At 48.9% G+C, this 11,292-nt stretch overlaps 1 protein-coding gene across 5 annotated transcripts in view; it reads left to right on the forward strand.

Moving 5' to 3' along the window:
- The window catches only part of CLMN (calmin), a 131,580-nt gene that overhangs the window by 6,729 nt on the left and 113,559 nt on the right, over positions 1–11,292 (forward strand). Inside the window, exon 1 of one of the 5 annotated variants that reach the window (XM_037738352.1) lies at positions 6,013–6,031. The exons of the other annotated variants lie outside the window; for them this stretch is intronic. The gene's annotated coding sequence lies outside the window, so the exon portion shown is untranslated. Of the gene's footprint in view, positions 1–6,012; positions 6,032–11,292 lie in introns of those variants that run through there. 5 annotated transcript variants of the gene reach the window in all.

Raw genomic sequence — 11,292 nt, forward strand, 5'->3', positions numbered from 1 at the left:
TTTTTTTTTTAATCAGAGTAGGGATTCGCAAACTATGGCCCACAGGTCAAATCCAGCCGCTACCTCTTTTTGTGAATAAAGTTTTACTGGCCCATAGCCACACCCATTCATTTGCATATTGCCTATGGCTGCTTTTCCAGGACACGGGCACAGCTGAGTAGTTGAGGCAAAGAAACCAAAAAAATGTATCACCCCGCCCAGTGTCGAAAAAGAGGAAGACAGAGAAATGGAAAGTGTTAGTAAAATGCTCTCAGCAAAAGGAAAGGTGTGTGTATGTGTGTTTGTAGTGTATAGCTCTGTGTGTGTGTGTGTGTGTGTGTGTGTGTGTGTGTGTCTGTCTGTCTGTCAGTGATGTTTTTGCTAAAGTCAGCTGCTCTGCCTTGGAACAGCAGCCCAGGATGAAGGCCATCAGGATGCCCCACATCCCAGAACTGAGGGGTTGCCTTGGAACCCCTGCCTCGTGCCTCCCACACTTGTCACTGTTGTCCCACAGTTGATTCTGTACCGAAGAAAGCCCCAACATCTGTGGGACAGGGGATCACCCTTCTTTCCTACAGCAAGTTGTGAATATAGGGGTCTGGGAGGCTGGAATCAGGTTGGTGGGGTGAGGCCAGCCAGCCTCCCTGCAGAGTAGAAAATATGTGTCCTTGTTAGCAAGTATCAGGCTCCTATCCAGAATATGGCAATCTGGAAGACTTCTTGTAAGAAGTTAGGAACTGTATTTTCTAAACCCAGACTCAGGGCACATGACGAGTAGAAGATGCTTCTGGTGATGACAGCAGGGGATGCTTGCTGTATGTGTGGCAGCCCAGCCTTCTTTTCCAAGGGCTGCCTGTCTGCCCGCCGTACATTTTGAACCTGCTTTGGACATGGACTTACCCACTTGGAGCCTGGTCCTTTGGTCATATAACAGTTGTTGAGTCCTCCTGAAATTCTGGGAGCTGGGGATGGAGGGATGGGTGGATGGGACATGCTAGGAGTTCTCAGTACAGAGAGGACAGGGGTATGGTGAGGTTGAGATCAGCGTGTAGGAACTATGGGTGCTCACCGTGGGTGCTGCAGGAGTGTGGGGTGGGAAGGGAGGCCCAGTCTAGCCTTTAGGGGGATATTTGCACAGCTGGACTGCCTGTAGGTTTCTCTGTGAGTTTGATGGAGACTGGGGTGGTAGCAGCAGGCCTGAGCTGAGAGTGTACAGACTCGGGCTCTGGTCACAGGGCTGTCACCACCTGGCTGCAGATCCCTGGGGAGGCTTCCTAACAGGGCAGGAGAGTGGAACTCAACAGGAAGCAAGAGACCTGCGTGAGTCACAGACTCTCTACCCAGGAGGCCAGAGAACGTGTGATGTCATGTCACCATGGTCGCCTTTATGTCCTGTAGCCCTGGGATAGAGAACATGGCAGAGGGTGAGACACAGAGGAAAATCTGCCCCATGGACCCACAGGGTAGGGGAGTGTGTGGTGAGGGGCTGTGGGGTCAGGGAAAGCCCCTGCCAGCTCCTCAACACGATGGAAGCCAGGGTTGGGCCGGGAAGTGCCAGATGGTGCGTTCCAGAGGGGTCCATGTGGTTGACCTGCACCTCTTCTGTCCCTCTTTTTATTTGGTTCCCCTGTGTCCCACTATTTCTTGGAGATTGTGGTCCGCTGTCCCCAAGGCACAGGAAAACCAAGGAGGATTTGGGGAATTTAAGGAAGCCCCTGGGTCATTTTGGTGTCGACCAGAACTACGTTCAGTTCCTGCAGAACTGTAGACCTCTGGGTCTAACTGAAAAGGACCCAGGGCCCCAAGCATGGAGGCATGCCCCACCCCTGCTTTCCTCTCCTGGGGGGTGCTCCATGCAGCCAGGAGCCTTTGCGATATTTATATCCCTCTCCTTTTAAAAACTATTTTTAATTCTCCATGGTATGACATACTTAAAAGTAGTGTTCTGAGCCCTTCTGGCTGAGAACTGGGGCGGCGGGTGGGGAGGGGGCTCGGAGGTGACCTGCCAGCTGGTGGTGGAGGAATCTGAACCCTCAGATGGTGCCGCTCACGTGCCCCTTCCCTCGCTTCCCATGTCCCGTCAGTCCTGGCCCATCTGGGCCTTTCCACGCTTGCCTCTTTTACACACATCCTCCTTGTTAGTTGCCAGGACCACTGTCTACCTGCCTCCAGCACCCCCGTCCTGCTCCACGCCTGCAGCCCGGTGACATTTCTCACACCCCGTCCATCTCTCCCCAAGGCCTCTTTGCCCTTGGGAAGAAGCGCTGCTGGGTGCTCTGCCCCCCGCGCCCCCACACCGCCTGCCCTTCCTTGAAGGAACTGGGCCACAGCTGCACCCAGGTGTCTTCTGGTTTTGCCCACAGGCCACGCAATTTCCCCCTTGCAATGCCTTTGTCCACACAGTCCCTTCTGCAGAGAATGACTGTGACTGTGCCCAGGACATCCTTGGACCCTGTCTGTGCCCTTCTGGGCAGAACTCACAGCGCTGGGATCTGGACTCCCTGGGGCTTCTGAGCCCTCTGAGCCCACCTTCGGAGCCCTTCTGAGCCCTCTGAGCCCACCTTCTGAGCCCTTCTGAGCACTCCGAGCCCCCACAGATGCCTTCTGAGTCCACTCAGGGGTCTAAGTAGACCCCTGAGTGGAGCGTATGCATCTTTGTCCTTCCAGCCCCTAACACGGAGCGGGTCTTCAGAACCGGTGTAGGTTAGACAATGCCTCCCCTGGAAGTTGTCCACATCCTAATCCCCAGAATTGGTGAATATGTTCTCTTCCTTGGTAAAAGGGACTTCGCACATGTGATTAAGCGAAGGATCTTGAGATAAGGAGATAATCTGGGATTATCCAGTGGACCCAACTAATCACAAGCCTCCTTATAAGAAGGAAGCAGGAGGGTCAGAGAGAGAGGGGAGAGGAGCTGTGATAACGGAAGCAGAGTTGAGAGCGGTGGGGCTGCAGGATGGGGTCCGGCGCAGGGAACGCAGGGGTCTGTGTTAGGCAGTGTTTGCATTGCTCTAAAGAAATACCTGAGGCTGGGTAATTTAGAAGAAAAGTTTAATTGGCTCGTAGTTCTGCAGTCTGTTCAGGAAGTATGGTGCTGGCATCTGCTTCTGGGGAGGCCTCAGGAAGCTTCCGATCACTGTAGAAGGGAAGGGGAGCCAGCACAGGGCACAACTCCAACACTGGGGATCACATTTCAATATAAGATTTGGAGGGGACACGTACCCAAACCATATCAGGCCTCTACAAGCCAGAAAAGGGAAGACCCGGATTCCCCTTTAGAATCTCCAGAAGGAACACAGCCTTGCCCTTAACCTTGGTTTTAGCCAGTAACACCCATACAGACTTCTGACCTTCAGAACTAGAAGAGAATATATTTATGTTGTTTTCAGCCACTAAGCATGTGGTAATCTGTCACAGCAGCCATGAGAATCTCATATGCAAATGAATAATAAATGCCCATCAAGCCTTCCCCACCTCCGTAGAAGAGACACACTGGGGAGGTATTTGCACAGCTGGACTTCCCTGTAGGTTTCTCTGTGAGCTTGGTGGAGACCAGAGTGGGGCAGCAAGCTTTAGCTGAGAGTGCACAGACCAGGGCTGTGGTCACAGGGCTGAGGTCACCTGGCTGCCACCACCTGGCTGGAGAACTCAGAGGCTTCCTGGCAAAGGTCAGGAGTGGGCTTCAGAGGAAGGGAGAGGCCGGCGTGAGCCAACAGACTCTACCTAGGAGGCCAGAGAAGGTGGTGGCATCATGTCACAGTGATCTCATCTATGCCCTGTGGCCCTGTGATGAGAGGGTGGTATCATAGTGTCCTCTAGCTACGTACCCTGTTGTGTCGCTTCTGGGACTGAGCATGTTCTGGCAGCAATAGCATCTCTGTTCTAATCCTTGTGTTCTTCTGGAATGGAGATGCATGAACCCTGGAAATGCTGCTACCCTAGAGCAAGCCGGGTCCTGGTTGTGTTGGGAAAATAACCTTCCACTGGATATGAAATATCACAGTTTGTTTAGAAAACAAGAGAACATCATTAAAATATGATGTTTTAATTACAATCATTAATATAACTAAAAGTTGTAGACAGTTTCCAACTTTTGGTAATATTACGTCACATATTGAAAGTCCCAGGCTGCACATGCAAATTATAAGGGACTTCAATTGCTAAAGAATGGAAAAACAGTCCTAATCCTGCCTCACTGTTTCAGTGCTGTTGAATGATGTCATGCTGGTTTCCGACCTCCCTAGCCTCCCTCTATGGGGTTAGCCCCACAATCTTCATGGCCCCAGTTCCCTTGATGTCTCCAAGGTAGGTTTATCAAACCAGTAATGATCATGGATAACCACACTTCCCTTTTTGATTTCTGTTTCTACTTATTTTTGTAGAACAAGGATAAAATGCAACTAAATATTCCAGTAGTATTCCAAATACATGGCCGTGTGGCTGAAAAAGTTCCCCTATGCATGAGGACAGCTTCTTTCTTGTCAGGCCATGTTGGAGGAGTTGCAGCCCGGTTACAGAAGACAGTCTGCAGTATTGTTGTTGTTGCAACATGTATAATATACAGTACAGATTGTATAAAAATCAATTAAGTTGCCCGGGTGCTGTGGCTCATGCCTGTAATCCCAACAATTTGGGAGGCTAAGGTGGGCGAATCACAACGTCCAGAGATCGAGACCATCCTGGCCTACCTGGTGAAACCTCATCTCTACTAAAAATACAAAAACTAGCTGGGTGTGGTGGCACACACTTGTAATCGCAGCTAGTCTGGAGGCTGAGGCAGGAGAATTGCTTGAACCCAGGAGGCGGAGGCTGCAGTGAGCCGAGATCGTGCCACTGCACTCCAGCCTGTCGACAGAGTGAGACTCCCATCAATTACTTCAGGGACTGTCTTTATTTGTTCTAGGGTACTGATGTGATCATGGGGATTGTGTGTGGGGAGCAGGTTGGTAGGCTGCAGAGAGATGACTGCAGTGCAGGACCCTGTGCCAGGTCTTTGGAAGAACCCTGATGGTGGGCATTATTATTTAGCTCGAGAACTAAGGCTGAGTGACATTGTCACAAGTTCCAAGCCATTGAGCTAAGAAGTGGTAGAACCAGGCATCAGAGTTAAATCTGGGAGGATGAAGTCAGTCAGGCATGGGTCGTAAGTTGGGATCTGAATTTGGGGACATGGAGAGAGACTGTCCAGCACTAGATCGAGGGCCAGGTGGTGCTGGAGAGGGCAATTGACTTGGAACTCAGAAAGAAAACTGAACCCTGGCTAAGGGATGTTGGGCAAGAAGTCAGCCAGCCTTGCTGTTGAGCCTTATCACAGTCGGTTCAGTGGCCCAGCTGGCTCTGTTTAGTTATTTATACACCAGGTTTCTTGAACTAACAAAGGCCAACTTCTTGACTGAAGATTCCTGCCTGGTAATTTTCTGGGGTGGGACTCAAAAGAGTGGGGATAGGGATCCCATCCGAAGAAATTGAGGAGATGAAATTCTCATAACCTTGAATGGTGGCAGAAGTGAGCAGAGGCAGCCGTGGGGACCACCCTCAGGTCCCCACATCATATTATGGTGTTGACTGATTATAAAGCAGAGCCGTCTCCATTATGTCATTTAATGCTGATGTAACCCTCTGGGGTCCCAACTTCACAGATGCAGACTTCAAGGGCACAGGGGCTCAGTGGCTTTGCCCTGTTCTCAGCAAGTGAGCAGAGGACGTGAGGTTTCACAGCACACTCTGGTGTCTCCAGGGACTTGCTGCAGTCCCCTAGAGTCACCAGCGGCTTCCTGGAGGGCTGGTCTACAAAGGCTACTTACTCTCCTTCATGTACACAAGTGTGGCGCTCTCTCTTGGAAAGCTGGCTGGGCCTTTGAGCTTAACGCTGATCTAAAACAAACCACATGTGTTACCTCCCAATTCAAAGCCAAGGGCCTTGGGCTTTGATAGCAGGAGGTTGTCCCAGGCAATGGCCTGTATTGAGTTGCCAGGAGCACCATGGGCAGGGGCCATGAAGTAGCATGTGACAGCTGACCTGTAGGGGAAAGAGATGTCGCAATGCCATGAGGTCAGTGATGGGCTGCAGAGTGGGTGAGGAAAGTAAGAGGGGCAGCAGGAAGTGCTGGAGTCATAGGCTGAGGCTGTGTGGGTAGGCACTGCTACACTTGGATTTGTTGTTAGTGATGGCTTGTTTACTGTGGGTTGCCCGGGTAGACCAGAAACCCTATTGGGTCAGGCGCTGGGGTATGCCCTGGCCACCATTATGACCCAGGCTTAGAGAGTGCTCAGTTTACACTGTTGAATGGATGAATGTGGAATCAAAGGGAGAGTGTGGATGCTGGGTTTGGCAGAGCTGGGTTTGAGCCTGTTTTTAGTATTGACCAGCTGCGGGTAGCTGTGAACCCGACCATGTCTTTTTGGTGGAAAGGGATGACAGCCTCAACTTCTCCTAGTGGTTAGAACATTCAGTGAGGTTGCATGCCTTCATCAATGCCTGTTTTCCCCATCCCCTTGCCTTTTTTTTAAGGTTTGTCTGGAAAACAGTGACATCCAGGCCCGTTTTCCCTGGAGGATATGGCTTGTATTTTTTTTTAAGCTAATGATTTTAGTATTTTCTTCCATGTCTCTAAATAACATGCATGTATTTCTTCATCTTGATGTTTTGGTTCTAGGCTCCAATTTCTTACTAGAAACCGGTAGAAGGTGAAGATGTAGGACTCTTCTTTACCTCCTTTAACCTCAAATCTGCCCCCTCTCTCAATTTCCCAATAGGTTTTCATCATAATTTTGGTAAGATCAGTAATTGGGGTTTACACTGTCACTAGTAGATCAGTGCTCTTCAGAGCTTAGTTGTGTAGTAAATGATGGTCACTTTTCCTTACCTGGTCTGCTTTTTGTTTTCTTTGGAATTAAAAATTGCCTGCTGTTGCTGGTAGTGGTGGGGGATGTACTTATTAATTCATCTGAAACTCTCTTACTGTTCTAGATGTCTCCTTAAGTTGTTTGGGTGCATCAGGTAAAGTGTCTCAGTTCTCTCTTTTTTTTTTTTTTTTTTTTTTTTTTTAAGATGGAGTCTCACTCTGTCACCCAGGCTGAAGTGCAGTGGTGTGATCTTGGCTCACTGCAACCTTTGCCTCCTGGGTTCAAGTTATTTCCCTGCCTCACCTCCACTTCCCAAGTAGCTGGGATTACAGGTGTGCACCACCACACCCAGCTAATTTTTTTGTATTTTTAGTAGAGCTGGGGTTTCACCATTAGGCCAGGCTGCTCTCGAACTCCTGACCTCAAGTAATCCGCCCACCTTGGCTTCCCAAAGTGCTGGGATTACAAGCATGAGCCGCCACACCTGGCCAGTTCTCTCTTCTTGAGCAGGGATTGGGCTCTGACCTGTGCTTCCCTCCGCACCTTGGGCCCAGCTGTCACCTGGACTGCCTGTCACTGTCACCTGCGGTCCTCCTCACTTCTCTCCTGGGTTAGATCTCCTGCTTCCTGCCTTCCTCTGACACCTTCATCCCTTGAATACAGTGGCACATCCTCCCTGAGACAGAGTGCCTGGGTGGGAGATTTTCTGAGAATCTGCACATGGGAAAATGAACATACTCTCTAATTCTTGATGGCTACATTAGCTGGGCATCAAACTCCAGGCTGGAAATGATTTTCTTTCAGTGTATTGAAATGTTCCTTGCTTCATTGTCTGCCTGCTTCTAGGTAGCTATTGAGAAGGGTAAAGCCATCTCTGACCCTCTGTGTGCAGCCTGCTTCATGCTCTCTGGGAGCTCACAGGAGCCTTGGTTTGTCCCCAGCATCTTGAGACGTCAAGGTGACCTGCCTTGGTGCTGGTCTCTTTTTATCCATCATGCTGTGCCCTTAGTGAGACCTTTCTATCTGGAAACTATCCTTCAGTTCTGAGAAATTTTCTTGGACAATGCATTATGATTTCCACTCCTTGGTTTTCTGACCTTTTAGAACTCCACTTATTTGGATATCAGTCCTCATGGGCTGATCCTCCAATTCTCTTATCTTTTCTATTTTTTAATTCCTTTTGCTTTTTGTTCTGCTTTCTGGGAAATTCCATCAATTTTACATTCCATCTTAACCGGTCACATTTGTAATTTGTGAGAACTCTTTCTTTAGAGAGCCTTCTTGTTCACGACTACAGTATCTTCTCTTCACGCTGTGGACGGTAATGATGGACAGGGCTGGGGCGGAGCTTTGAGAGGTGGCTCACACAGCGCTCAATGGCGTGCAGTTAGGAATCCTGGCTCTGCCACTTACTAGCTTTATGATTTTGGGCAAGTTATGTTGCTGACCTCTCTCTTTTTCAAAGGCCTCATCTGTGCAGTGGGAAGAATAATACTGATGTCTGCTTTGGGGGCTGTGCTAATTGCATGAGTTACTAGATGTGAAGGACTTAGAGCAGGCCAGGCGCACACTGGATGTGACGGACATGTGCACTCCTTCTTTCTGCACAGTTATGTCTTGGCTTCGCTTGATCTGAAGGTTTCATGTTAGAGGTTTCTTTCTTTAACTACCTCATAGTCCTTGGTTGCTTTCTCATAGTTAAGAGGTGGGGACAAATAAGCATTCTGTAGGTCCTGAGCACAGGAAGCTTCTCCCATAGGTGCCCACTGGGCTGTTTCATGGGGACCCCCATGCCAGTATCTTTAGGGCTTTCCTCCTGGGCTGCATGGACTCCCCACAGAAGGGTCTTACAGTCTCCTGTCCGGAGGGTCAAGACCAGGCTGCTGGGGGTGAGGAGAGGGGGGAGTTCAGGAGCTGCAAGAAGGAAGTGAGCTTGAGGGGGATTGGCCCTCTCTGTGTAGTATGTGTAAAATCACTTAATCTGCTTGTTTTCAGTACAATTTGCATCGAGATCTTCTCAGTATTTTTTTAACCTCTTTAGAGAATAAACTTCCAGTCCTGTGCCTGATGGAGGAGGCACAGTCACCCAGCTGGGAGACGTGGGGGAGGGGACGCATGAATCCCGCTGGTTCTTTCCTCTCATCCTCTTAGTACGCCCCTGAACTTTAACCCCATTTCCAGAGATGCTGCCACCACTAATTCCTGACCCTTTGGGACTTCTGGGTTGTAAATTGGCTTGGTTTTCATCTTTCCTTGCTGTCACTGAGGATGCAGATTTTTTTTTCTTTTAAGACAGGGTCTCTCTCTGGTCACCCAGGCTGGAATGCAGTGGCACCATCACAGCTCACTGCAGCCTTGGACTCCTGGGCTCAATCGGACCTCCTGCCTTAATCTCCCAAGTAGCTAGGACCACACGTGTGCACCACCATGCCTAATTTTGCTTATTTTTTTGTAGAGACAGAGTCTCACTGTGTTGCCCAGGTTGGTCTCAAACTCCTGAGCTCAAGTGATCCTTCCACCTTGGACTCCCAACGTGCTGACAAGTGTGAGCCACTGTGTCTGGCCGAAGATGTGGATTTCTTTGAGTTTGCCAAATTCGTGACCACTGGTTCTTCTTGCTGCCCCCTAGAATTGTGTTGCTGTCCCGCCTTCTTCTGTTCTTGCCATCGTTGAGGGTTTATTATCTTAATACATAATGCATACGTCAAACAAAATCCCTTTCCTCTAGGCTTAAATAAAGTCGGGAGATGGACTGAAATTAGAAGCCCGGCTGGGTCCGTCCTCGTCTCTGAGAAATCTCTCTCTCTCTTTCCAAGTGTCTCAGAACAGCCAGATGGGAGGCTGGCAAACAGCTAGATGGGAGGCTGGCAAATGGGTGCTGCCATCATACTAGCTCTGAAGATTCCAAGTCTGCGGATGCCCGCTGGCTACGTTCATTCCATTTTGACCATTTTCCAGGCTGCTGCTGAATACTGGTTACCAGGAGAAATCAGGGGATTGCAGAGGAGGCATCAGTCACACCTAATGGCCGTTTTCTCAGCTGCACACTTCAGTTCATCTGTGGCATGAGGTTTAGGGACCTATATGGGGTGCAGCTGCAAAGACGGGGGACACTCTCTAAAAAACTCCCCGCCAAGGTCCTCCTAGGCCTCCAATGGCCCATTGGTGGGCTGAAAGCTCTTCTGAGCCTGGCTTGGCAGGGGTGGGCCTGGGGTGAATTTGACACCCTGGTCACTATCGTGTACTTGCTGTGATGGCTGCTATTTTAAAGCTGCAGCCACTGCGGCACCTGGGTGCCTTGGCCCCTTGGGAGAGAAAAGTCACACTGCTGAGGGAATGGGCTGTTTGCTAGAACGTGCATTGTTTGGTGTTGGAGTCCTGCCTGCTTTCATAAAACCTCCTCAAGCCCAAAGCCACAGGCTACCTGGGGGAGAACTGGCTGGTGCCAAGTTTTTAAAGTTAAGCTTTTCTTCATGGCAAGATTAAAAGTTATCCTGCTTGAGCCTCTATCAGATACTGACTTGACTTGATCTTCTACATTTTTGAGTGGTTTGGATTACCCGGAACTAGGAACACTGCGGAGACACTCTTTGGAGATTCCAGTAAAGAACAAATCACTACCTGACCCTCCAGCAATGCTAAAATGATACCTTCTTATCCTGCGGCCCTATCTAGTAAACATAATTGATCAGTAAGAACAAAGCCAGAGAAAGGACAGCCTGCCTGGCCTGGGGTGAAAGAGAAGGTGTTTGAGCTAAACCCAGACTTGAGTTTGAGCTGCTTCACTTTGTAGCTGCAGAGCTTTAGCCAAATTGCAGGGTCCTGGGTGTGTTGGTCTCCCCTGTCTACAGCGTGACCTGAGCAAGTCGTGCCCTCCCAGGGCTGTCTGGCGGACTCAGTGAAGCCATGAGTCTTAAAAATGACCAATACTAGTAAAGGCCTTTCTGAATCAACTTTTGTTTTTTTTCCCTTTATTTAAAGTAAAAGAGGAATGTTTTTGCTTTGGTGGTCAAGCTCATTAATATCTCATTAATTGTTTTAAAATATTACCTAAATGTTGAAATGATAACACTTTGGATATAGTAGGTTAAAATATATATGTACTGTTAAAATCAGTTTCCTCTGTTTCCTTTGACTTTCTATAACAGGGCTCCTGGAAAATGTAACATTATACATGTGGCTCATATTATTTTCCAGTTCATCAGGACCGGGTCTAGGTTAACCCCTTCCTCCCTCCCTCCCTCTCTCCTTCCTTGTTTCCTTCCTTCCTCTCTCTTTCTTTCTCTTTCTTTCTTTCTTTCTTTCTTTCTTTCTTTCTTTCTTTCTTTCTTTCTTTCTTTCTTTCTTTCCTTTCTTTCTTTCTTTCTTTTCTTTCTTCCTTTCTTCCTTTCTCTCTCTCTCTCTCTCTCTTTCTTCTTTCTTTCTTTCTTTCTTTTCTTTCTTTCTTTCGAGATGAAGTCTCACTCT

Source organism: Cebus imitator, unplaced genomic scaffold (assembly GCF_001604975.1).
Source record: "Cebus imitator isolate Cc_AM_T3 unplaced genomic scaffold, Cebus_imitator-1.0 Scaffold52, whole genome shotgun sequence".
Classification (NCBI taxonomy): domain Eukaryota; kingdom Metazoa; phylum Chordata; class Mammalia; order Primates; family Cebidae; genus Cebus; species Cebus imitator.